Raw genomic sequence first — 26728 nt, 5'->3', positions numbered from 1 at the left:
CGTCCAATAAACAAATATACAAAATAAGAACAGAGCAAACACGGACCTCCAAAACATCAGAGGTTTGATCAGGTGCCATGGAGGAGTGAGCATCCCCTGCCGAGCGGTCACACCCGCCGTGTGCTCGTTGTCATAATCAGGAAATAACGGAAAAAATCCGTGGTCAATTCAGTGTTCAGATATTTTTATTAAAAAGACAGCATATTGATTCAATCAGGTATAGTATAACATGTATGGATACCTAACGGTGACAACTAAGTACATGTTTTTCCTTATTTTGTGTTCAACATCCATCACTCTTCTTTCATATATGTGTCCGAGTTCCTTCGGGAGCTTCTGGGAGGAGATAATGCTGGACCCGGGGTATACTGCAATATTACTGTATATGTTATATCAAGAATTCACCCATTGCAGGTCCTAACTCCCAGCCAGATATTACAAAGGAAGGAGAGATATACATATACATATCTATAAAATGTTGATTATGCCCCCCTTCGAGGAAGGGAGGGCATATTGCTTTGCTGCTGTCTGTCGGTCGGTCGGTCTGTCGGTCCATTTAGTTTCCGCTCATTTTCTTCATGACCATTGCACATACTGATATGAAATTTGGTATACAAGTATATCACATGAATATCTAGGTCAAGTTCTGTTTCGGGTACGGTCGCACCATAATTGACAGAGTTATGCCCCTTGGACTTAAAAAAATTCCAATTGTTTGCAGTTTCCGCTCATTTTCTTTGGAGAGGTTACACATATTGAAATGGAATTTAGTATACAGATTAGTCAGAAGAATATCTAGGTCAAGTTTTGTTTTGGGTACGATCACACCATAATTGACAGAGTTATGCCCCTTGGACTTAGAAAAATTCCAATTATTTGCAGTTTCCGCTCATTTTCTTTAAAGAAGTTGCACATATTAAAATGGAATTTAGTATACAGATTAGTCAGATGAATATCTAGGTCAAGTTCTGTTTTAGGTATGATCGCACCATAATTGACAGAGTTATGCCCCTTGGACTTAGAAAAAAATCCATATTTTTGCACTTTCCGTTCATTTTCTTTGGAGAGGTTGCACATATTGAAATGGAATTTAGTATACAGATTAGTCAGATGAGTCTAAGGGGAATAACTCTCAGTGTTTTCCTTTTCTCCCAATGAATATTCTTGAAGTGATACGCAAGTAATCAAGTTTACAGTTTATTCACATTTTAAAATCCACAATAACATAAACACAGTAAGTATATAACAAATCCAAATAAAAATTGTCCGAAGTGATCGTAATGAATATCAAAAACTGACTGACTGACTTTCTAAAATGGCTCCTATATTTATACATAAAACCCATTGCTCGCGAGAAGCAATGTTATATAAACAAATCATTGTTACTTTGTAATTCGCTACAACTCCCCCCCACTTAAGTTTTAAACTCCGTTCAAAATGATTAAACAATATACAACTAAAATTATTTTTTTGAAGTTAAACATGATGGTAAAATTTAAAGGAAATACATAAACAATTAAACGTTAGCTATATATAAACAATTATTTCTTTCTAAATCAGTTAATTTTTACTACACAATCCATAATAAAATTATTTTGTTGAAACAGTGAACATGTTAACTTACACCTAGCAAACCTAGTCTACGTAAACAATAAATCACCTTCGGACAAATAAAGCACACAAAAAAAAAAATATTTACAAACATGACATTAAAACATAATAAAAATCAAAGTCAAAATAATTAAATATTATATACATAAAAGCTTGTTAATAGACCACAAGTCTTTTGTTAGAGTTCACAACTTTTTCAGTATGGCCTCAAATTTGTTTCACGAATATACATTGTTCACAAGGACAAATCTCCCTTTACTACCCACACGCGGGCATTCAGCGCTAGGTGTCGCGGAACCTCATTCAGAATCTCATCGGCAAGATCAAGAAATTCTACTCCTCTGGGTTCACGTTCTCTGAGTTGATAATTTTAGATTCGCGATTCCTCGGAACCGTCAGGATTAGTCCGAATCGTCTTCCTCATCACCAGGCATATGGTTATCGACACTTATGCAATTGTTGTTATCGTCCATATTATGCATAATACCGTCCTCTGATGACGAATTCGCGGCTTCGCTCACGTCTGGTGACTCGAGAGATTCTTTTGTTGGTCGCACACACGTTTCTTCCTCTTCTATGTCGCCGAGAATTTCACTAACAAAAGTGTCATCTACTTTCGGCAAGTCTTACGAATTCACTTAGATGATGTCTAAGTCCAGATATGAATCCCTAACGAGTTGCTGCGCAGTCTCAGCATAATGCATCTCTTCCTCATCGGAGATAATGTCCTCATAAAAGTCACTCATAACGTACACCGGTTTCCTGGTTTCAAAGAAGACATCACGCTCGACTCGTCTCCGCTTTGAGGACATGGCTGCTTCTAAATGTTTACTATTCAGTTTGTGAACTGAAGTCAAGTGTCTTTTCAAATTAAATTTTCGCAAAAAGGGTCTCTGGCAATAACTACACAGTAAACTATTTACATGATCACTACGTTTCTCTCTGGTATGCTGGCGAAGATTACTGCTTGTGCTGAATGTCTTTCCGCAAGTCTCGCACAACATTTGTCGAATGTTTTAATTTCTGAAACGGATGGGGCTTCTTATAGTCCGTCCTCTTCGGGTCATCTTCATTATTGGTTCTGATTGGTCAGCTTCCGAATTGTCTGTTCTCGGGGGTGGAGCTAGCGGTAACTTGAAACGCCGCCGGCCTGGTCCAGACGAGTGCAGTTGTTGACCATCTGGTGTCTCGCCACCCGTGTATTCCGCTGTCTCGCTGGTTGTGTAGTGGGGCTGCTGTTGATCTCCGCGCTAGGGTTTGATGTTGTCGGCGTGCACTATGACGGGTTGCGACTGCTCAGTCTTAACACAATAAACCATGGCCCTGTCCAGTTTCTTGCTAGTTTTGCTTTCGTCTCTGTAATAATTTGGCGTTGCTTTCGCCTCACTTTATCTCCAATGTCTTAATTCACATTACGAACATTTCTGTCATAATAATGTTTTTGTCTTAGCGAAAATTTTCCTGTAACTTCTCTCGCAAGATTGTGCACAAAATATAGTTCACTTTCCTCACATATTTATACATAAAACCCATTGTTCGCGAGGAGCAATGCAATGTAAACAAAACACCCATTGCTCGCGAGGAGCAATGTTATATAAACAAATCATTGTTACGTAATAATTCGCTACAGTGACTTGCCTTTATTATACCCCCCCCCCCCGCTTGAAAAGCGGGAGGGTATATAGTAATCGTTAATTCCGTCCGTCCGTCCGTCTGTACGTCCGTCCGTCCGTCTGTTACGCTTTTTCTCTTATCCACAACTCCTCTCATACTACTGAGTGAAATTTAATGAAACGGATTTTTTCCGTTATTTCCTGATTATGACAACGAGCACACGGCGGGTGTGACCGGTCGGCAGGGGATGCTCACTCCTCCATGGCACCTGATCCCACCTCTGATGTTTCGGAGGTCCGTGTTTGCTCTACTCTTATTTTGTATATTTGTTTAATGGACGTTGAGATTGAATACTGTTCGTTATTTCCATATCCTTCTTGGTACTTGTTATCAATCTTGGCGGTCAAAATGAGCATTGGGGAAGAAGACAGAAGAAAAACTGGAATTCAATTTAACACAATTGAGAAAGAACAGCAGGAAAAGAGCCAACAAGAAAGCAGGATTGTTACCAAGATATTTCAGTAATAGCTGGCTCAGATTCAGCTGTGAAAAGAAATGCAGAATGGGAAGAATGTATGGATTCTCAATTGCCCACACTGCCTCTAACAGATGTGAAGCCTGCATCTATTATGAAAAGAAAACGAACAGATGAGAAAGCAACAGCAAGAAAAAAAACCAAGTTTGTGGATGATGTGGAATACAAAAAAGATTAACCCAAACAAATTCAAATAGAGGAAGATGTTGTTCAAACACTATGCGAAAATGAAACTGACGAGGAAAGAATTAAATGGACAGAAAATGGGAAACAAATACTTATGATGGAACATAAAAATGACATTCTGAATAACTACATGTTGTGCAGTGACATCATCAATTTCTATTAAGAAATCCTGCAGCAACAATTTTCAAATATCCAAGGATTTCAGCATACAGGATATGCCCCAGTGCTTAAAAAAGATAAATTGGAATACAAGCTTCAGATGAAGCCCATGAAATATCCAGTGGCACAAATACATTACACTGGCTACAGTCATTGGATTGCCAGTACTCAACGTGAGGGTGATGAAACCATCAGTATATCAGACAGTTGTAACAAAAATAAAGATTACATTTCACAGCCGACACAAATCCAGCTTGGTAAAATACTAGGAGTATATGGAGATGGGGAAAAACTATCAAAGTGCCAGTAGCAGAATTTAAACAACAGCAGAATGGAGTGGATTGTGGGGTGTATGCCATTGCGAATTTGACAGTTTTGTTTCACAGGTAACAGCGATCAGCCAATTAACTATGATGTCGATAACATGAGAAGTCATTTGGTGAAATGAATTGAAGAAAAGAATTTCACGCCATTGCCCAGAAACCCATGTCAAAAGAAAAGACTGAGTCTCACCAAATAAAGGCAAAGTACAAACAATTCTACTTGATTGTGCTGCACAGTGCAATCTGCCAAGCATCTTTGACAATATGATCGCTTGCGACACTCCATCATGTCAGCAATGGTTCCATCTGAAATGTGCAGGTGTTTCAAACCTAAGGGAAAGTTTTTTTTCAACTGTCCCCAATGTAATGCACCATTTTCTCCGTTTTTAAACATTACAGTCAAAAGACTAGTGATATTTAATTAAGTGATAGTAAATTATTTATTTGTTTTAGACAAACAGATTCTGGGCCCTGGTAGGGCGTCGTGGTGACCACGATAAGAACAGTTTGTATGTTTTTAATTAAAACAAAAAATAAAATGTACATATTAAAATGCACAGTAACATTTCACTTTTAAATATTATATCCAATGAGTTACAACATTAAATTTCAGAATAGTGCTCAATACATTTAGTAATAACAGATCCAAATCAATTATATTTTTTTCAAAGTGATTGAAATTTTGTATAGATAAATCACATTAATATCTAGGTCAAGTTCTGTTTTAGGTATGATTGTACCATTTTTGACAGCGTTATGCCCTTTGGACTTACAAAAATTCCAATTATTTGCAGTTTCCGTTCATTTTCTTCACAACCATTGCACATGCGGAGATGAAATTTAGTATACAGATTTATCAGATGAATATTTAGGTCAACTTCTGTTTTGGGTACAATCATGCCATTTTTGACAGAGTTTTGCCCCTTTGACTTGGAAAAATTCCAATTTGGGGGGAGGGGAGCATAAGTATTTTACAAATATCTCGTGTTATTCCAGATGTCAGGATTGGGAAGAATAAGTGTATGTCCATGCAATCAAACCTCCGCTGAACCAGAAAGTGAAAGGGTCACTGCACAACCTCTTTTCAACCTAAAGGGGGTCCCTTCATCGATAATCATCATTTCGTCAATTTTGTGGTCGATACAATGACCTTGTCAGCAAATACATTTATCATTGAGACAAACGCTTACTAACGTTTTTCATACTAATTGTTAGTCCATTATTTATACACTTAATTGAGGTCAGAATTTCAGTTATTTCCCGATCATGACATTGACAAGCAGCACACATCGGATGTGACAGGTCAGCAGGGATGTTTACTCCTTCTTGACCTGATCCCACCTTTGAGGTCCGTGTTTGCTCTGCTCCTATTTTGTACTATTTTGGACTTTGATTTTGAATACTGTTCGTATCTCCATATGCTTCTTTCAAATTTCTTACAGGTTTGCAAATCCTTAGCATAGTAATTAGCCTCTTTAAATATGGCCAGATGAAATTGCAATCTACATTAATGATTCAACCGCAGTTAACATAACTGTAGTGTCAACGTGGGCCTGCTAGCCAAAATAGAAATGTTCTTTAATATCAGTTTCGCCTCTTTATCTGTATTCCATGTCACTTCTTTCATTGCCGATTCCATTTTCTCAAGTCTTATCTCAATATGTCATCCTTTTACCTTCTCTACAATGTAAAACCATCATTAACGTGGAGTTTACATGTCCACTAATATCAATAAGCATTAAATAGCCCTTACCTCCATCGTTTGAATCTCTCGTCACTTCTCCCTCCCGAGATTCTACAGACAGCTATTACAACCTAAAGTTTATATGTAATGTAACTCTTGCACGAAGAATATTTTCACCAAGTTAAAGTCTCTAGATTATGGAAAAATACTTTCTACAATCTATTATACATCTTATACTTTTGAACAGGTGAAATCTTTAATATGATAAAACTGAACCCATGTCAGATTTACAGAGGTGCTAACATTAAATCTGTGTAATAGATCTTCAAAAAGAAATCCATGTTAGTGTCACGAACTTTGGTCCAGTTTTTTTTTTTTTTTTTTTTTTGGGTGGCGAACTGCCTGATTATTCACAAACACTGTTCCAAAAAATAGCCATAAACACTCCCAACAAGGGTCATTATTTCAACAAAGCTGAATCTACACTACCTAAGGATGCTTCCCTACATGTATAAATCTCATCTTTCCTGCCACAGTGGCTCTCAAAAAGACTATATGTAAAAAAAAAAAAAATCCTTCACATTTCTATGATACACTTTGGTCGTCCATTGTGGCCCTGCCTTACCCCAAGATCATGAATTGGACAAAATGGAATCTTCACTACCTGAGGTTGCTTAACTATAAGTTACCACCAAATACCACCTAATTTTCTCTATATTTCAATTATCTCCCCTTGAATAAGGGCGTGGCCCTTCACTTAAACAAACTTGAATCCACTTCACCCAAAGATACTATGGGGCCTTCGGCTGAGGTGATCTAAAAAAAGTAAGTACATTAATTTACATTGTCTATCTTATTCTTATGATTCTAATTCACAATTAAGTCCTATTAATTTCTTCCATGTTTTGCAATTGAGGTAAGGATTTGGAAGAATAAATCAAGAATCGAGCGCACTTTTTTGTGCGCAATAAATATACAGTTCTTTCAATGGGTGGCACTGTAGCTCTCCGGTCTATCAATACACATTTTTTTCGGAGAGCTGCAGATCTGCAGCTATATGACAATTTAAAATTGATTACGAGTAATACAATTTTTCTAGCGTACTCTAAAGTACTCTCTCGTACTCTGGTAGTACCAGTAATCAGCTGATCAAAGCTATCCAAAGGTGGTATTTCGGCTTACTTATTGTGTCAGGAACTTTCATTGGTCTTCCGTAGTAGACTTTCCATCTATTTCTAAATGGCATCATGTTTTCTTGTATTTTAAGTTGTTCTTAGTTCAATATTAAAAGTTTATTGCCTTGACTGATGAAATGTTTAAACATGGCAGTACTAAAGTATAGGAGGTCGAGCCCGATGGTACAGTTCATTATACCCCCTGCAAACGAAGTTTGGGGGGGGGGGGGTATACAGGAATCACATTGTCCGTCTGTCTGTCCGTCTGTCTGTGCAATCGTGTCCGGTCCATATCTTTCTTGCAGAGGGACATTAGAATCTACTACTCCACACTAAGATTGCTCATAACCTAAGGGTGTGTCACGACCTTGACCCAAGGTCATTTGGGAAAGTTCAAGGTCACTGGAAGAAAAATTTCATAATTCGTGTCCGGTCCATGTCTTTCTTATGGATAAACTTGGTAGGTTCTCATTTCACACACAGATTGCCCATGACCCAAGGGTGTGTCATGACCTTGACCCAAGGTCATGTGGGGAAGTTCAAGGTCACTGGAAGAAAATTTCATAATTCGTGTCCGGTCCACATCTTTTTTATTGATAAGCTTGGTAGGTTTTTATTTCACTCAAAGATTGCCTATGACCCAAGGATGTGTCATGACCTTGACCCAAGGTCATTTGGGGAAGTCCAAGGTCACTGGAAGAAATTTTATAATTCGTGTTTGATACAACTAGAACTGTCCAATCGGGACAAAATACCCCCCGCTGGGTTTTTCAGAAGTAAGTTTTCGATTTCGATCTCAGGGGGGAGGGGGGGTCTGTATGCTGTATTGAAGACTCATGCAAGTAGGTCTTACGAAAGGTGATGATTTTGGGGGTGATGGATCACAGGTTTTTAAACAATACAGTGCTTTCCATGATTTCAGGCTAATGAACAAGGAGTGCCGGACCTATATACTAGTATAAATCCCTGCTACTGAACATATAACTTTTTGATATTATTTTTTTTTAACAGGGGAAGGGACCGGGGGGGGGGGGGGTCTGGCAGGTCTTTAATCCGTCTTAGGCCTTCCAACAGTATATAATACTGCCTTTTCAAGATATAGTAATAATAACCTCGCGCAGTACAGTTTATTTCGAATATTTCTTTTACAGTCAGCAGGGATACAGATACATGTTAGAATAAACATTGTTTGGATTTAATACGTGGGAAATATATTAAAATTGTCATATTAATTCGTTCAGGATCTAACACATCAGTTTACATTAAAGTCTATCTTCGTTTGACGAGTTAAAACCTTTCTGATAAGTATAGTCATTGCTGTCAGGGATTTACTTCTTTTTTTTTTCCTTTCAATACTTGAGCCTTGGCGTTGGTGGGATTTTCTTTTTAACTGTATCTTACATTCTCTTCAGAGTGACAGTTAACTTAAATTTTGATTTTTTTTCTAATTTCTTTTTATTTCCGATTTTCAATATAACACTTGCGATAGTTTTAAAACTTAGCAGAATTCAGCCTCACTTCAAATCACACGCGATACTCTCATGACCGTGTGTTGACCTGGGCTATATTTATCTCGCAAGTAAAGCTGCGCGCACTGTTACGCAACAGTTTTAAATCAAAGGGAAACCGAGCTGTCCTTAGCGTGTGAATATAAATAAGCCAAGACAACGGCCGTCAACATCTTTGGAAGAGTTCATTGAATTCTGAAGGGAGGCGCAGGTTGTTGCGTCTTTCTAGACTGAAATTAATTCAAACGGCTCATAAAAGATCTTCTCTTTAAGTTATTTATTAATCTAGCAAAGATTGAATGTTACTTTCAATCCATGGCAAGTCTTCAGCATTAATCAGGTTTAGCCCAAAGACTATTTCTACCTACGTAGCAATTAATAGCTAACTAGGTACAAGTATTTAAAGCTAGCCAAAGTAGCTACTTTTACCTTATTTTTTATAATTTCTGCAGTTTGCGTCACAAAGAGAAAACGGCGCAACAATGATGAAGTCACACACTCGAGATTCCGGGAACGCTCCGCCCAATTAACACTTTGATTGGTTAAAAGCACTAATAAATATTCATGAGAGAGTACTTCCAGTGAGTAGCGCTTTCTCAGGGAGTAATCCTCAGATGAGGGAAGGAGTCTCTTCACGGGGAAATACGCAGTCTTATGTTATTAATTTCATATTGAGTTACTACAGTAGAGAAATAATATAAAACAATAACTCTTACAATCGGCATTTAATCATATACATGTATTCATCTTAGCAATCGTGTTCGCGCCTGTTCACAATTCAGACTTTTATTTATAACTATTAACTAAAAATTTCATCGGGTTTCTGCCAAAAAAATTATAATACCGTCGGTAATTCTAAGGGTAACAATTCATAACACTAACAATAGGATATGATACATTACAATATACACTGTTCTGAAGCCAACATTTTCTCAAAACTAATTCTACCAGAAATTCATTACCTCAACCAGTATGACAGTGTTTGTCGGGTGTATAATAAAATTTATGTGTGTATTTGCAATCTGTACAAATTAACGTGGATGCAAACTTCATTCTTATATTGGGAGTCAATCCCAATTTCAATATCTAAAAGCACAATAAATAATAATTTGTTTATATGCCTAGGAAACATTTCTTTCTCCATTCTTGTCTACATTAAACATTTTAGTCAACAAAGGCTTATAAGAAATTGATATTCCCTACCATAACATTCTTATCCATTATCAAAAGTCCAAAAGAGGACAGAAAATAACGAGGAAAGGAGATGATCTGGAACACCTCTACTAAATATTTCAAGTTCATTAAGAATTTTAACCATTTCAATATCATTATCCTTCAATGAAATTAAAGGTTTTTGATTTCAATTCAAAGAGCAAGCATGCACTACAGTGTTACATGAAACAAGTTTTCTCTGCAGGGTTAGTTGCCACATTCTTGTTACAAACTTTCAAGTTCCCTTGGGACCATTCTTAATATAACACATTATGCATTGTATTATTACAAACACAGTAACTAGGACATTACACATCTACCTCTCAAATTCTGTATCTACCAATACTTTCCCATATCATACTGTTATCGGCGGCCATTTTTGAAACATGGCAGCCATGTTTAAATTTAATTTTCAGTGCTACGTGTACTTCATTCATAATTTTATTCAAACATATAAAACACACATTTTCAGTTCAAGTTAACAGAACATTACCATACTCGGTAGTTTTAGTCATACTGGTAAATATACACGAAGAATATGGCACAAGTGAATCCATGTGACTGTGCTTTGGGATATTCCATTCAGGCACGTACTCTTTATAACATTTCATCCTATTTCATTTGGGTACATGTTGGATAAATTCATGTACATATTCAGTAAATTTAATTTTATAAAGGACAATAAAAAAAAATTTCTTACCTTATCTTCTTGAGTCTTCTGAAGGCAAAAGGCAAAATGATGATGGGTACAGCCCAGAACTCGTGGAAAATCATGTGACAGAAGCGAGGGAACAGCGGAGAAGCACCTGCACCTGGGCGCTAACCCTCCAATACTGGGCTTTCTTGTTCTTCTTTTTTGTTGGAGGGGAAAGGGCAAATATAAACATTAAACTAACATGGAAGATTGGAATTTTACCTTTCTACTTTTTGTAAAGGCACCAGAAAATTTCAAACATCCCCCCACCTTCCAAAAAAAAATCTATTTCCTTCAAATGCATATAACATGCTAGATTTCACATGTAACAATCATATGATAAGATTGCAAATAACACAATAACCTTTTTTTCAATGCATGTCAGGGAATGTTTCATGTCATACATATGGCTAGCAGAGATATATAAGGAAAACATATCTCTATTGATGCCACACTTTTACCAATATTAATGCGATTTCTGCATATAAGTTCTGAACCCTCAACAGAATTGTGACGGTTATTCCACCTGGTTTTAAAAATTGATTCCGAGAATTCATAATCATATTTCAACTTAGGAACAATTTGTCAGTGAATTATTTTTATCTTTTTTTTTTAAAGATTCAGGCACATAACATTCCTGGCAGAGTTTGTCTTGAACAGAACATTTTGGAAAAATGCCATTGATTCTTCAGTAATTATGGATTATCTCCCATTGAAATGGAGCAGTCCTTAACTTCGTTCAGGAGGGGGAGGGATAAAAAGATAAAACGCCTGTAAACTGCTTAAAATTCATCCAATCGTGCTGAAAATACCAGGTGCACACCTTCATAAGTTAGGATGAATAATAATAAATGTACATTTCTTTTTAAAACAAACCCTTCCAATAGTTTTGGAGAAACGGTACGGACAATTTCTTGTCTACATATGGACGGACATACAGACAGGCAGACGGACAAGCTGATTCAAAATTAACTCCCTCTACTTCGTTTGCGGTGGTATAATACTTGAACTCTTCATCCTTGATTGTGACATCAAAAGTTAACTCATCCGAAGTCTCTACAAAGGTTTTTTTTTGTTAGGTTATTTATGACAACTAGATGTTTGGAGATGATCAACTTCATTTTGGAGCAATTGATTTTAGTAGCATGCAATTTTTCATTTCTAACCTCTAATTCAATAGTGATGTTCCCTTCGGTTTGTGCACTCATTGATGCTTCTTGAGGTTTGACCTGAAAGCATTTGTCTGTCAATCTATCTGAAGTTTGACAAATACCGGTACTTTAGCATTGAGATATATGGACTCCGTTGTACTTGTATTTTTTTTTATGAATCCTGTCAGTTCTTATTCATAATGAAGAGATTTTCTTGCCATTTTCCTGGGATGTGAGATTTTTTGTCTGCGATGCGACTTGGACATTTACGCTTTGTTGTGCATCTTTTTAATCTGTTCAAAAAATAAATAAAGCGAAACAGATGAACAGTATTGCACAATTAAACAACGTATTTTTCTACATATACTAGTTTATGTTATCACAAAATTTTAACACATATTAATATGCTGTACTAAAGTACCTTCTTCAGATTGGGTTGCAGGAAGGGGGTCTGGGTGCTTGCTTTGTATCCTTAGTGAGCTTTGCAGTTGAACAACCTTTCCGATTACAAGCATTCACCAATCGTTTACACTTTTCAATATCGGATTCTCTCCAAGGTTTGGAAAATTGAATAAAAAAAACTCCTTGCATAACTTGAGTAACTTCCACAGACTCGTTGAGAACAGTGTTTTGTTACACCCTTTTTACACACTATAGCCATAATGTTACTAAATTTACTTAACAAAGCAAGATTCAAGCTCCCTGTTTTGCTCATTTTAACAAAGAATCATGCGGGTCAGGTTGTCTGCATATGCATAATATGCAAGCTCTACTGAAAATAAATTCTATAATTAGATAGAGAGAGATTCTGAACAATTTAATCAATCATTATCACACATATTGTAATTTGTTTATACAAATTATTCATCATTTAATAAAGTAGACTCTATTGTTAAAGTCACAATGTATGCTCTGTAGTGAGTGCAAATATTCCTATTTCACCAGAAAAAAATCTAGTGTTAACAGGTGGTATTTAGTTCTTATGAATACGTGCTCATAGATTCTAAATGCATTACCTTCTACTCCGGCCCAAAGTACATTGTCACATTCGTTATTAATAATATTGCAGTTTTGAGCAATTGAATTTCTTATATACACAACAATTCCACCGGATTTCCAAAGTGATTAATTTACAAAATGAAGTAAATTAGGATTGTCGATTATCATCTCCTTTAAGGCACACTATATCATACTTATCAATAAAATAAAACTCGGGAAATTGTTTTTCTGAATTTAACCCAGAAACATTAATGGATATGAATCTTACTCTCGATGAGTCTATTGATTTGAGAGAGTTTCTAAAGTTTTACTTTCAATTCGATTATTTGTTGTTGCTCTCTATGAGTGCATCGGAACCTGGATTTTAGCCACAAATCTGCCCATTGGTGGTCACGATCATCACAACCTTCATGCCCGAGTAGTTTTGTTTATTTTAGTGATGGTGTAGGATTATCACACGTTCGTTAATTTTCCTGGGGATTTGCTTTTTTACCTTAAGGGTCTGTAGCGAATGATGCGTTCTACACTTGGTATATTTAACACCATAACTAAAGCAACTGTGGCCAAAATTAGCCTCAACTTTGGAGTTTGGCTTCATCGACTTGGAATAGTCTTTGTGATACTGTAAAGATCCTATTTTAGGGATTTTTTTTCACCATCATAAGGAAAATCCTGAAGAACCATAGGTGAGAAATTGAAAAAAAGTACCCAAGGGCTCCCAAATTTTTGACATACGTACATGATGGTTATTGGGAATGAAATTTATTTTTCCTTTAACTCTTCAGATACAATCATAGTACTTTCCAAATGTCTATGTTTGGTAGTCAGTTTCGGATTTCGGAATAAATATTCAGTCTGTCCACATTTACACTTTATTGTAGATGCTTCAATAACAAAACAATACAATGTAGCACATGTAAAAACCATCATACTCCATGCCAGGGAGCATACAAACAACATGTAATAATACTCTCGTGAACAAAATTTTCAAATGCAAAATATTTAATTTACTGTAGTTAAAAAAAATACACAATTTTTCATTATTTCCTGATCATGGCAGGGAGCACACGACGGGTGTGACCGGTCAGCAAGGGATGCTCCCTCCTCCATGGCACCTGAAACACCTCTGGTGTTTCAGGGTTCCGTGTTTGCTCTGCTCTTATTTTATATTGTTTTATTGAGATTGAATACTTTTCTTTATCTCCATATCCTTCTCATCACTAATATAAAGATGAAAATGAAATTATAAATTTACATACACTGCGGGGTCTGTAAAACACCATCCAAAAAAAAACCTTGTACACATGAAAAGCTCGTGGAGCGGAAATAGTCAAGTTGAACATAAACATCAAACCACATAACTAAATCTTGACATAATATATGTAATAAAACGAAGGGTTATGTCATTGTACTGCAGTTCGAAAATGGTAATTTTTATTAAGACAATGTGACCATAATTTTGCAAAAAACCATGTGAGCTTAAAAAGCGATGAGCTGAATTTGTTCTCCTTTTCTACTGTGAAATGTTTAGGTAGATGTGATGAAAATTTGACAAACTTCCCAGAATGTATTTTTGTTCTAACTTTATCATTAACTCCTAATGTTATATTAGTGGAACCTGTAATTCTATGAGGCGAGTGTTTTACTAAAACCTCGTTTGAGGTATCAATATGGTTTATACCTCATTTCACCATCGGTTAGCATAATAAATCGAAAATGAACCAAAATTCTTCTTCGGTTGCACCTCTTGAAAATAGTCCTATTACATTTTCTATAAGAATGTTCACAAATGAAAAAAAAATTCCCATCAGAGCAATAACATTGAAATAAAAATGAAATGATGAGCAATAACATTGAAATAAGAATGAAATGTTACACACATCATACTTTCTCGTAGTATAACAAAACGCACAATGCAATAAACCCCCGTCTTCAAGATTGTGTAGCAATAGGTCCTGTATTAGTCGGTTGATGAAGAAAAACACCCCTGATCTGACGTAGAAGTTTATAATTGCCCATGTCGTTTAGGTGCACCCGTCCCTTAGTATGGGGTCTAGACTTTGGTAAAACCACTTAATTTCCAGAATGTTATTTTGTGTTCAAAGCTTACCAGAGCGAACGAAAATTGGAGCTGCATTGGAAGCCCGTCGATGAACTTCGTCATCAAATCCAGCGGTGACCTTTGGAGCTTTTCCCCAGATTCAGTATATGGTAATAAAAGTCATCATCAATAGTTTTCAGTTTTAGGCTGTTGAATGCCTCAGTGTCATGAGAGAGCCATTCAAATAGGAAGTAAAAGACACATACACTTGACTTTGAATTCTGCTTCAATGCGGTGCCAGGACTATTTTGATTGATTGATTGTTTATTGTTTAACGTCCTTCTCGAGAATTTTTCACTCACATGGAGACGTCACCGTATGCCGGTGAAGGGCTTCAAATTTTGACCTTTACTCGGCACTCAGGGCCATTAAGCAGTGAGGGATCTTTACCTGACAAACATGTAAACCAAATTTCAATTCAGTGTGTGTAATGATTGTGAAAATGAACGGAAACAAAATGAACCGACGGACAGCAGCAAAGCAATATGCCCTCCCTTCTTCATACAGGACATCTACTTAGATTAGTCGGTTTTCTTTCACAGCACGGCGCATGGAACCGATAGTGGTGTTTATGGCTTTAACAATGTCCGTGTTGTCCATTCCTAAAGTTGTGATGGCAAAAACTACAAAAGAAATATACAAAAATAAATTAAATTTTTATAAACTTAATTCAAATTAAAAAGATATAATTAATACAAGAGATGTTTGTAAAACACTTATGCCCCCTACCCCGAAATTGGAATTTGTCCAAGTCCAAGGGGCATAACTTGGCGCGATTGTACTCGAAACCGAATTTGTCCTAGATATTCATCTGATAAATCTTTTTCACAAATTGTGAAGGAAATGAACAGAAACTGCAAATAATTGGAATTTTTTAAGTCCAAGGGGCATAACTTTCAAAAATGGTGAGATCGTAGCCAAAACGAAACTTGACCTAGATATTAATGTGACGTATCTGTATACCTAATTTTAATACCTTCAATATGTTTGACATCCGGGGCTTGTTTGGAATTGTCAACTGATAAAGTAACATTAGAACCTAACCCGCTTTTTCCTCCAATCAGCAGCTGCTAAATTTTCTATTAAGTCGATCACTTAATTGTTAAGATTTTATGTCTATGCAGAAACTCCGCGGGCTGACTAATTAGCCAATGAAAAAGCGCGATAGGTTCTAAGTACCGGTAAGTTAAATCATATTAAGTAAAATTTTAGTGATTAAGAAGGGGGCTCGGTCGCTTCGCTCCCTCCGCCCCTTCTTAATCACTAAAATTTTACTTAATATGATCTAACTATTACTTAAGAGCATTTAAAATTTTTTAGAAATTATGTGTTACTAATTAAACGATTTTTCTTTTAAAAATTAACAAGTAAGACATAAACAGATGAAAATACTGTTAAACTACCTGGATGCAGCCTATCTGCTTTCATGGTCATGACGAATCCCTCTCTGGCTTGTGCAAGTATATAACAGAGAATCCTGTGTACGATGTTACCAAGGTAACTGAAATTGAAAATTCTGTAACATTTTATTAAAAGCTACTTTACATTTGTAATCTTACTGCAATCTTGCCACAAAAAGAAACTAACCAAGGGTCATTATTCTACCTATTGCTTTTGTAAGGTTACATCTACATCTACAATATACAGCGTTCCATCAACCATGATGATTATACACTGGCCTTGCGCAAACGGAACTCTAAATTTTCAATGAAAAAGTGTAAGAAAAAAATAAATAAAAAACTAAGTGCCATCAGATACATATAAAACAATGTATATGTCTCTGGTGCCTGCCGGTCATGTTCATGTCCCAACTGCTACTTTTCGTACGCATACGTATAAACCAGTCAAGCTACAGTCTCTTCCGATACATCTGGTTTCAATCCTGGATTTATCATATATCTCTCTTGTGCATAAATAAATACAATGAAATAAAGAATAAATCAACAATAGATCAGTTATAACGAATAGACAACTCGCCAAAAATCTGAGTCACCGGATATGACAGGCCTTATTAATGTCTTGATTCTGCAAGGTCTGAGAGATAACTAGTTTAAAAGTATTTACATTCTATTTATGTATAATAAACGGATCCTGATCTTCCAGTTTAAATCTCACTGGCAGTCACTATCTCAATGACTCGGGAGCTCAGGTGATCGATGTTGCTCATGGGTCCCTTCTTTTTTTCTTAACGCAATATTGAAGGGATGTTTGTCTGTAAAGTTTCGTTTCCACACGATATTTCGAGAAGATTATGTAAACATTGTGAGTTTATATACTTTTATTTTACACAACTTGTCTCTATGGTTATAAGAACAACTTTATTTTTGAGACTTGTTAAAACTTGCCACTACTTTATACATTACTGGCTGTTATGCGGAAAGTTTCAATATGCTTCAGGACTTATAAAATATTTGGTTTCCTTTTCCCCCTATACTTTGATACATTATGTAAACAATGTAAAGAACAATGACTAGACGGATTAATTACTTCATAAAATAAATTACAAATGTTTGCGTGACATTTCTACAATGGAACGAATATATATGTCACTTAGTAATAAGAATCGGGAAAGGAAAAAAAAAATTAAAAAAAAAACATACAAGTTTTTAAGATTTAATTTTGTTTTTCTTTCAAATGGTACACTGAGAAAATTTTCATTACCGCATTTTTCAAACTACAGCTACTAATTGTCTTACATACACTTTTAAACATCAGTCTTAAAATAAGAGGCGGTTTGGTCTCCTTCTTCTAACCCTGGTAGATCTACGGAGTTGGGGAATTGCTTCTTGAATTTCCTCTGGTGGATGACGGACTTCTTCCTCTTGATCGCGAGGACGGAAAATCTTTTGCGCTACACAGAGGAGACAGATAATCACTGAAAGATAACAATTCATTCAAGTTTAATATCACTTATGCTGAAGTACACCAGGGAATCACGGTCTTGGATATTGGTCGCGTTCCTTTTAAATTTTCTCCATAAGGTGAGTCTAATGCATATTCCGGCGAACAAAATAAAAGTTGCAGAAATGGCTCCGTATACAATAATCAGGTTAACATCCAAAAGAAAAAACGAGTTGTAGATGCTTAAATTTTGATAACTTTTTCCCTCAAAGTTCGCGTATTATGTTTAAAAAAAAAACACACACACACACAAGTTCCTTGACTAACTCCTATGTTAATATGTTTTATAGTGATCGGGTATCTGACTTATGAAAAATATAAATTAATTACCTGTACCATTGCTTAGAACGTCCTGCACAATACTGGTCATTGTCATATTCGAGTCGGTGGTTGATGTTTTTGCCTGAAATTCGTGTTAAAATGTAGATGTTTAGAAATAACTCATTTGATAAGGAAACGCTGTGCTCTTATTCTTCCCCCCCCCCCCGTTAATTAATTAAATGGTTACTTACATGTTCGTACGGAATATTGTTGAGAATGACTTTGGTCTGTTCAGCGGTAATTATGTCTCTGCATTGGATAGTGGTTTTAAGTATTTCCAGTAGCTCGAGATCCTGGAAGTCCGTCTTGCCAACCTCGGAGCTTTTACTTTAGCTATGCGCATCGTTGTTTCACCTTGAAACGCTTCTCTTTTGTAAGAAAAACAACTGACAATGTCGTTTTCTCTCTTATAATCCTGGCTCATGATCCCCTTCATCAATAATATGTTGATATCATCAGCGTAAGATACATCTTATTGTCTTTAGTATAGAAGTTGAAGTGAAGGAAACTGCACGTGCGTGGTCAGTTGGACTGCATCATTTCAAAGGAGAACAGTGGTTAACGGCTGTCTTCAAAAGACCACAGGGTGCGCGGAAGCCCTGACCGCTGTGGGACGTTAACTCGATCAGCAAAAAAGTTACATAATATATGCACATACAAGATATCACAAAAATTCCCCATCATTTTGACTTAATAGATTACGGACAGATAATTATAAGAACAGATTGCACTATTAAAATCATTTCACTAAATTGTTACTGAACCTATATACATAAATCGCAGATTTCTACGTATTCACCACTTGTTAAATACATTGTAATGTCTTTTGTGACGATGTTCTAATAAAATGTTACCCGTCAGAAGTTTTTTGTTTTGCTCGATTACGCGAGCAGAAAATTTTAGTGGTCTTGCGTCTCCATATGTATGCGTGTATATGTTACATGCAAGTAAATGCGCTAAAACAAATATCTCGAATTCAGTAGTCCATGAGCCGATTTTCTCCATTTCTGTTATTTGTAAATACTCATTTACAGTATCGAAGTCCGATCGTAGAATGTCTTTGAATTGATCCTTATTTTTAAGTGCATATTGAACGGTTTTCTTTCTGAGGTTATCGTGATTGTTTTCTGTATTACTTATAGCATACGATACAGCTCTAAAAAGACAATTCCCGTCTCCTTGTGTGATGTGGATTCCATGAAGGTCTGAATCTTGATAAATCGGAATATTCAGTGTCTTGCATATATTTTCTTTTTTCCTCTGTGGTTAAATGTACAGGATTTTGAAGATATTGCTGTGTAGATGTTATAATGACATCTCCTTCCTCTGTATCTTCAGTGTCAGTTTTGTTGCTGCTTATTTTATTCGAATCAACACTTTGCGTGTCATTTTCCGAGTTGTAGTCACTCTCGTCAGTTGAATCCTCGTCGTCCGTGCCATTACTTTCGTACCTATATAAAATAAATAGATATCAGCTACATGTATTAACGCGTTGACTGAAATTTTAAAATAAATTTTGAATATTTCTCTGATATCTTAAATATACCTCTTTTATATAAATTGTTTGAATTTCTATTCGTGGAAAATTATACCTTATGTAAAAAAAAAAATAGTTTTCACTTACTCTGATTCGAGTTCCTTTAATTTCCTTGTAACGCTACAGTGGTGTAAATAATTATTCTCCTCTGCCCATCGAATTAATTCATTTCTGTTTTGAAATTCTTGCACTTCACTTTCTATTATAACATCCTCAACATGGTATAAAATCTTATCTAAATCCATATTACTACTTCAGTAGTGTACGATTTCAATAAATGATACAATGTGATATTTCACTATTTTACAAGTATAAATTTGATTGCTAAGTAACCAATAAAACGTCTCTAAAACATCGGATTTTAAGTCCTATGTAACGTTGAATAACATTAAACTGTGATACATGGATTTAAATACTTTCTTTATTTTAATAGTAGATTTGAATGTTTAGTCTGTCCCTTTAGTGTGTTTATTTTCTAGTTTACCCATCTCACACAGGGTAGATTGATCTGCTTTCGTGTCTATTTTTATACCCCCCGCAAACGAAGTTTAGGGGGGGGGTATATTGGAATCACCATGTCCGTCTGTCCGTCTGTCTGTAGACGAGATTTTGTCCGGACCATTACTCAGAAACTATTGGAAGGATTTGTCTGAAAAGTTGTACACATATTATTCACCATATGAAGTTGTGCACCTGATATTTTTCATCTTGATTGGATTATTATTTTGAATTTTACAGGTGTTTTTTCATTTTTATTTTGTGATTTTGTTTGGACCGTTTCTCAGAAACTATTGCAAGGATTAATCTGAAAATTTGTACAATTATTATTCACCATATGAAGTTGTGCACCTGGAATTTTCAACTCTTTTTATTCATTTTTCTGCATTTTACAGGTTTTTTAAAATTTTAATTGACTTGTTTATTTTGGGCTCATGTATAAGGTTTGAGACATAGAATCTAGAATATCTGTACAAAAACGTGAACTACAGCTTAAAACTACTCATAAAAACTTTAAAAAAAAGAAACATCAAGTGTTAAAAACAGTTTTTACATTGCACAGAAGATAATGTAATTTCATTTGTCTCTGGGGAATAATGACTGGACATGCATCCAGTTAAAGATAAATTAATGAGTTGGGTGTTGGAAGTTGTTTAGTCATATCTCTTATCAAGTGTGTGTGTGTTATCAAATCTTCAGGGAATAAGGCACAAGAATTAAAGATCTCTCTTCTCTTATTCTCTTAATTGTAATTTATTGTCTGTCAAAACACTTCATTACTGGATGACCAGTTCTTTATTTTCAAAATGCATTTCAAATTGATGTATCAAGATTAATTTGATTTTGTATAATGTTTTTTTTTTTTTTTTCAACAATCAGTTTGCAGAGTGACATAACACATAATTGCAATATATTTTTATATGCCCGTCTTATGTGATAGGCTTCGTGTCTGTCTGTCTGTCCGTCTGTCTAGCTGTCCGTCCGTCCGTCTGTTAGCTTTTCTCGTCTCCGGCTCATAACTTTAATACTATAAGGCCTAGAGTTATCAAACTTTGTCATCTGATACATCTTGGGTAGAAGGTGTGTCGCGCACAAAAAGTATGTCGCTCTGACCTATAATTAAAAAGTTATAGCCAAATATGGAAAAATCCTGTCCGGTCCATAACTAGAAAACTATAAGACTTAGAATCATCAAACTTGGCCAGTTTATGCATCTTAGGTAAAAGGTGTGTCGCGACCTATTTCAAGGTCACTGTACATGTGACCTTTAATTTAAGTGGAATTTTTAAAAAAAAAATTAAATTTTTTCTCTTCATTTACACATTCAGAATAATGTAAAATTATTGCACTAACCTTATTAGAAAAATGTTAAATCAAGAAAATACTTATTTTTTAGCATATACTTGACAGCAATCTATAACAAATATAGAGTATGTTAGAGAAATTCCACCACTCCCATGAGTCTAATTATCAAGCACTGGTCAAGAAGAATGATAACAGAAAATTGCATGACAATTTAGAGAGAGAAATTAATGAGTTTAGTGAGAGGAGTAGCTGTAAGAGCATCGGTGCTATCTATATCCCTTGAGTATTGGGCCAAATGGGTAAGCCTGTTGGATTAAAAATAGCTCTTTTTAGGTAGCCGAAGTTTGAAAATGAATTTGATGAGAAGTAATTAAAACAAATTTGATATTGCATATTAACTATTTTGATATTACATAATATTATGAACTTAAAAATTAATTTTATGGTGGTAGGGGTGGAATCTGCATGTCCATATGAATTGCATATTAACAATTAACTGTCTGACATTAAATCCAAAAAAAAAAAAATCATTGATGTTTTATATCTTTTAAAAATGTTTTATGGTAGATAGCGCAGATCCAATAATCTTTTGGGAGTAATGAGTAGACAAGCATCCAGTTAAAGATTAATTAATGTGTTCAATGTAGGAATCTCTTTCATTTCTTCAGAGCATGGTCTAATCTGTATCCTTCGGGAATTAGAAGAAGAGCTGTTGGTCAGTTTATATTTGATGGCCAGTCTTTTATTTCCAAAGTTAATTAGGTGTAGATTAAGTTGTGAAGACTAATTTGATATTTTTAAATATGATAGGCATTTGGCAAGGTATAGAAATCTATGAATGATGCAATATTTGTTATAATTAATGCCTACACCACAGGAGATATTTTAAGGTGTGTAAACATCATTGAAATCTAAAAATCAAGGTTGACATGATTTTCCTGCACTTTTAACTGTTTAAGATACATTGTAATTGTATTTTTTTTTGACGGGCGTATCATGCTGTGGCGTGGCACTTTATTTTAATGCAGTAATAAAGAAAAATTAAATGAAAAATTTTTAAAAAAATGTTACAATGGAATTACAATGTATTAGTATTGATGTTTCATTTGTTTGCACCTCCGTTTCATTCATTAAGAAACATGATGAGCAATTATATTTCACTGCAAATTTTTTTAAGTAAATTGTGAACATCTCTAGATCCATAAAGTATTTTTGAATTGGCACCTTCTCTGAAAAACCCTGCGGGGGGTATTTGTCCCTATTGGACAGTTCTAGTTAGTTTACCCATCAAGCACATCCGGTGAGGGTAGAGATATTTGCTATACCATATACTACTACTGTGATAACATTTTATGAAAATGTAATAACATGCATGTACATCAGTTGAAGGCGGGTGACAATGCAGACATATCCCCGTGTGTTTTGTAAAATAGTTCTATATCCCCCCTATCACTTGTGATTTTGGCAATGTTACCCGCCACTCTACTAGCATCTGTCAAAAGATTTTGATCTACTGTAATAGTGTGCCGAACTTTCTGTTGACCACCGTACATGGTGCATGAGTTCCCTAGGACACTTAACCGCACTCGAAACAGCCATTGTAATAGCGAAACCTCCCCTTAAACTGTGTGGGTTTTCACCCTCATATATTCCTAACGTAACTAAATAGCATTTCAATCTTTCGTACATTGCATTATATTTCCTTTCTGATAAAGGAGGTGTGTGATTTGCACGACAATGACTTAGGAAAATACTGTTTTGGTGGACTATCTGAATCAAAAGATCTCCCTTTGTTATTCCCTTTAAACGAGCGCATAAAAGACTGCGCGTCAATTCCTGCGTCCACGCAATACTGTACCGTCTTAGACATATTATCAGATATTTTCCCAGTAATATCCAACCATTCATTTGAACAATTATAAATTTTTCCCGACACAAAAGTATCTGGATTTCGTACAACAAAATCATTAATATCTATTTTATCGTCATACAACTTAAACTGTTCATTTACGTGGAATGCAGGTTTGGGATCACTTTCTTTCAGTGTTGTCCACGTAGGATGCTCTCTCTTTTCCAATACACTTTTCTCCGGATGGAATGACTCACATCTTTCCCATTCCGGGACTTCAATCTCAAAATCCTGTTAGGGATAAAGAAACATTTTCAAATAAAGCATCTCTACGAAATAACGCTGAAGATTGGATCTAAACCTGCAATCCACGTTAGCGAGATCACTAGGGCTTCAGAGTTCCCGGATGTCAGGTTAAAGGATAAAAACAGTAAGTTTAAATTTTACGAAGTTTTATTTCTCTGTCATTCCAAAAACAATAAGATAAGATTTATTTATACAAATTTGGGGCTCATCAGGGCATAAAGGTAAAGAGAAATATATACAAAAAGAAATTCAAAATTGATAGCAGCAACATGTTGATAATCAATTAAAAGAAACTAACAAAAGACGATTAATGATGATACAGCAGTTGGGGATTACAAAACAATATACACAATGGTAAGCGATTAGTCCCTTACAATTTCTCATTCTAATAGACACTATTACATTTTTTAAGAGGTTGCACGTTACAAGAGATGTCTCATTGTCACAATTTCGATATTTCATTACTTTCCCCTAGCCGCTTTCATCTTTAGACAGTCACGAACATAATGACCAGACGCGCTGCGAAACTGACAATTTCCCCTGGCCGATTGACCCCGGCCGAAACCTCTCTGATATTTTCTATACCCTGTATATCCCCCTAAACCTCCGTATGGGTACATTGGGGGGAACACAATTCCCTTGTCCGAAACCCCAATAGGCTTGAGATGGGTGGGGGTATAAATTCATTATCGGGGAGTCTTTGCTCTTCCTTGGCAACTACTGTTCCCCGATTCCGTCTTCGTCTTCAGAGCTTTCGCCAACGCTTTGCTGACCACGTCAGTAGCTTTCCCCCAAGAACACTCATGCAAAATGAAGGAATATCTTGTTTTTCCTTATTGCAGTTAGCTTGTCTTGATAATTCTTCAAATACTGGCATTTCGTCACGGTTCAGACCTACCTACCCTTTTCATTGCAAGAGTGTAATTTTGGTACAATTTTGGTGGAATTTCAGAGGTAAAAGCGTAATCAATCATGTTTTACTTTTTTTGTTTCACTTTAATACTTTGTTTTTCTTTCAAAACAACCGGAATTGTACAATACTAAACAAAGTTGGCATAAACTTTTCATAATTTTTAAAAGCATCTATTAGCAAAAAAGTGTTTTTAAATACAAGTATCCTATATCAAACTCAATTCAACCGTACACCTTTGATGAAGCATTTGGTCAATTTGTATCAAATCACGTAACTGAAGGCTTGCGTTTGAATGTTAAAACAAATTGTACATTTTTAATTGTTTTTCCTATCTTTTTAAACACTCATATTTCTCTATCTTGTTTTAGGAATTGTTAAAATAAACTTACTTGAGCATAGAAATGGCTGTATGTTTTGCAATATCGTTTCATAGTTAACGTAAGCCAGTGGCGGATTTAAGGGTAGGCGCACCCCCCCCCCCTGAAATTGTCAAAGTTAGCGTAAATCAAATATGTCTACTTGGTAGACCTCATTTTTACTCTTCAAAATCTCTAGAATCCAGGAACTTCCGGGGGCGAAGCCCCCTGGGCCCCCACCAGGGTTTTTGCCCTGGACCCACTGGGGGCCTCAAGGCGGCCACAAGGCCCCTTGTCTAATTTTGGCGCCCCCTCTCCAAATCCTGGATCCGCGCCTGTAAGCAGTGCCTTCTCGTCTTCTTCCGAATCTTCACCACACCAGTTTACATGTAACTACTAGGTATACTACGCACATTATCGAACTGATCTTTGAATTACATTCATAAGAACTTCCTATTTCATTTCAGCAGGTCGTACTTTAACTCTGAATTGAGACATTCATAATGAAATTTTAACCAAAGTATCAAAAGCGTAAAATTAATATAAAAGGCGTAATAGCTTAATTTTGTGGTAAAAAGCGGAAGAATTACGCCAAAAGCGGAAGAGTAGGTCTGCATGGTTTGACTTTCGCGCAGTTCTAGCCAGCTCCTCCATACAGACAGGAATCAGCGGGACGCTAGGTTCCGTCTGCATACATAAACCCCTCACCTTCGCTTTCAAATTTCCCAGTTCTTCTTCTCCTTCGTTTTCTCGGGATATTTCCAGCTCCAATATTCTTTTCTCCAGTCCCTGGTCTGACTTCTTACGTTTCTTGGTCGTTGGTTCATTTCCAGCCTAAATATTGAAATTAATAAATCGTTTTGAACAACTTGACCAGAACACAATTCATAGTAAGGTTATATTGTACGTAACAAAACCTTGAACAATCGAGATTGAATTAATTAATCGATCAATAACCGATCATTCACCATTAATATCTTATCAACTTGATACTATTCTGTTAGAAAGTATCCCCTTTAAATATACTACACAACAATAAAAAAAATTTAACTTTTTTTTTTTTATTAAATTGATTTTTAACAATCATATTCATTTAACGATTCCTCTCTCTCTAAATCATGGCCATCTGGTTGACCGACCTCATTTGCATACAAGATTGGAAAATGTAACCGCTTTCTCAGATCACCATCTTGTCTCCCGCCAACCATCTGGAGACATTCGTCAGCCGATTCGCCTGTAAAGCCTTCAAAGGCGGTGTTCATTTCTTCTCTGTCCCTTAGATCGCTACGGTCATGAAATATACGTACCCCCCCCCCCCCCCCCCGTCCTTCTTTGGAATACTTCCTAAGGGGATAATAATAATGGGGGGAGACGGTGCAAAATTATAGTTACCTTCAGCAATTTTGTTAAGAATTTGGTCTGTAGCTTTGTCAAAAAGTTCCGAATTAAGAGAGGAAGGGTGATTTTCCATTTCAGCTGGGATAGGGGATAAGGTTGGGTCGATGATGTCAAAACATTTTCAATTCTTTCAATCATAAAATGTTTATCGGGGTCTTTGGAAAGCTCTTCTTCCCAGGCAGAGAGGATCAAACCCGAGGAATTGTGTTTTAATACGGCATCCTCTGAAGCAGGGTGCTTGTCCGAACAGCCCGGTACTGAACACGTATAAGCATACTTGCATTGCTGCACAGTGCAGCTGCGTTTAGCATTGAATCGCCGGAAAATCTCGATCCCCTGTGATGTATGGGAGGCTCGGGGATGAAGGGAAAACCCTATTTTGGGTCTTGGGT

At 36.0% G+C, this 26728-nt stretch overlaps 1 pseudogene; it reads right to left on the bottom strand.

Moving 5' to 3' along the window:
- Positions 1-24130: 24130 nt before the first annotated feature.
- LOC134231609 (uncharacterized) lies at positions 24131-26200 on the bottom strand (annotated as a pseudogene).
- Positions 26201-26728: the final 528 nt, after the last annotated feature.

The sequence above is a fragment of the Saccostrea cucullata genome, unplaced genomic scaffold, assembly GCF_032062105.1.
Source record: "Saccostrea cucullata isolate Sc308-1 unplaced genomic scaffold, CSIRO_AGI_Scuc_v1 ctg1299, whole genome shotgun sequence".
Taxonomy (NCBI): domain Eukaryota; kingdom Metazoa; phylum Mollusca; class Bivalvia; order Ostreida; family Ostreidae; genus Saccostrea; species Saccostrea cuccullata.
This window is presented reverse-complemented; position numbering and strand designations above follow the sequence as displayed.